At 38.2% G+C, this 2,458-nt stretch overlaps 1 non-coding gene across 1 annotated transcript; it reads right to left on the reverse strand.

The window, feature by feature from the left end:
• Nucleotides 1-1,870: 1,870 nt before the first annotated feature.
• On the reverse strand, nucleotides 1,871-1,943 carry TRNAR-ACG. Its single transcript has one exon. It is a non-coding gene; the product is annotated as a tRNA-Arg (tRNA).
• Nucleotides 1,944-2,458: the final 515 nt, after the last annotated feature.

A 2,458-nucleotide genomic window follows, 5' to 3' on the forward strand; every position in this document is an offset into this window, starting at 1 on the left:
ATAGTGTAAGTATGTGATGTACAGCTGTGTTTCCTCTTATCTTTTGTTACTACTTTATTTTGTCACAAGGTTGTAAGTGAAAGTGGGCCCTAGTAGTTAAGTTTCATCAACCTGCAAAATGAAATAAATGCTCTCCACCGGGAGAGTGAATGATCAACAAAAATGAAACACAAAACTGTAAATACACCAACCATAGGTATGACCAAAACACCAAAGCTCACATAAAGCCAAAAACTTTCTACCACACGCAACAGTAACACTACAAATAAAAAGATCGAACACAGCCAAAAAATACTACCACATATGAGCAAAATGCAAATAAAAAACCCTGTCAATATTTTTTGCAGGGGTGTAAGCCCCACCCCAGTATTCCTCACATGGGAAGCTGTACCCTCACAACCTTCTACTTTATATTTACCAAATCACTCAACAGTACCCGCGGTGGTGGTGCTGTGGTAGCGTTGGCGTTGTCTTCTCACAGTAAGACGCTGTCCGGTTCGATTCTCAGCTAGAGCGTCTTCTGCGTGGAGACATGTGTGAATGGGCCTACCTTCGTTGAAGGTTGTGCGTCAGGCCTGGCAAGCTGGTACGTAAAAATCAACTGCCAATCATTAGCAGACCAGAGTTCCGCTGTGGCGACCCCTAACCAGGAAAAGCCGAAAGACACAAACTCAACAGCTTGGCAAGACCATATGCCCAATCTCCACTGCACTGCAATCTCACTGAGCTCCTGGCAGTGCTACAGCCTTCGCTCTGTGTGCCTTTCTTTTTTCAATAATTTTTATTTTGCATTTATAAGAGACAAAAATGTTCATATTTACAACCTGGACCTTAAGAGAAAGTTATACATTGTAGTTAATATAGAAACATGAAGGTCATATAATAAACCTATTTACACTATATACATAGATGCTTTCTCAAACAAGTTTAAACAATATAAAGACAACACATACATTAATGTCTGCAGTACCATATTTTGTTGAGTTTGTGGGTATATTATGTTCCCTTATAACACGTTACGCTATAGTGTGCATTCTAAGTAATGCACCAACACAAACCACTAACCGTTCAAAACCTTTCAGAGCTCTAAACACGGATGTGCAAGAAATACCTTAGGTGTCTGAGTGTTCCGAAGACATCTCTGCATTTATTGATTCAACCTTATATACACGGACAGTTTATACTGGCTTGTGTTGTGGCCAAAAAGTCTAAAATGGTTGAGTTCACTTCCACTTAAACATTTTTTTAAGATGCATGCAAGAATATTTGTGCTGTCTAAAACATTGTTGTGTTTTAAGCAGTATGTAATGTCCAGTGCTGCAGAATTGAAGTACTGTTAGGGAATGAGAATGCCTAAGTAAAGGTAGGACATGAGTAGCCACTAGAGGGCAATAGACAACAAAAGCCAAGTGAAAGCTGAACCAGCAGACCATGCGGCTTCAGTTTCATGTTTAGCTGTTTCTTTGAACTTCCTTTTTCACGCATTGCTGAAAGATAAGTGTAATGCAAAGGACAGCCTGTGAACAACCAGAATGCTGCAGATGACAAAAGCAGTTTATCAAGTGTAGTAATTTCATCTTAATATTTCCGTTTAAGCACTATTTCAGTGTTTGAAATGTGGTATAAAAAATATGGAAAAGACACCTCTTTTAAGTACACAGTGTGGAGATGAGTCGGCAAAAGGAAGCAGGCAGTGAATTTTTTTGTAAAGGAGTATGCAAGTCACATGGATTTACATCTGTTTACCACATTCATTAAATGAAATTAGGGTTGCTATACAGTAGTATTTACAAAATATTAATTGCTAATAATTATATTTGAAATGTGGCCACACATCCAATGCAGAGAGAAGAAAGAAAAAAAAAATAGTCGAGCCAGCCAGGAGTCGAACCTAGAATCTTCTGATCCGTAGTCAGACGCGTTATCCATTGCGCCACTGGCCCTGCATAGAAAGTTTGATATTGTAGAGTTCTAGATAAATGCTGCAGAAATGCAGTCTGCTAGTTGATGTGTTTACTTGATTATGTTAAATAGGTCATTCTCACTGAGCCATAACCTCATTTACAAGAAAGACTTGTGGAGCAGCTCCACAGCAGGTATCTAGGGTCAGTTTATGACAAGGGCAAATCAACTTAAGGTCTTACAGCAGAGCTAAAAATCCACATATAAAATCCAATAATATATACACAGGAAAAAAATGCAAAGCTGCTAGGAATTTTAAATGCTTTGATAAGTACAGACTATGTACTTGTTTTTACATAATCCAAAAATCTTTACAGCTATGATCCAGTGACAGAGATGCATCAGAGAGCTTTGAGTGTTATTTAATAACTGGACATTGCACTTATTTATTTCAATTTGATAACTAGGTTACCAGACCCTATTCAGCCATGACCTGGGCTGAGAGAGATAGGAGTTCAAGTATAAAATTTGCATAAGCAAAGACGTAATTACTATT

This window comes from Protopterus annectens, chromosome 4.part0 (genome assembly GCF_019279795.1).
Source record: "Protopterus annectens isolate FY-2018-M chromosome 4.part0, PAN1.0, whole genome shotgun sequence".
NCBI lineage: Eukaryota > Metazoa > Chordata > Ceratodontiformes > Protopteridae > Protopterus > Protopterus annectens.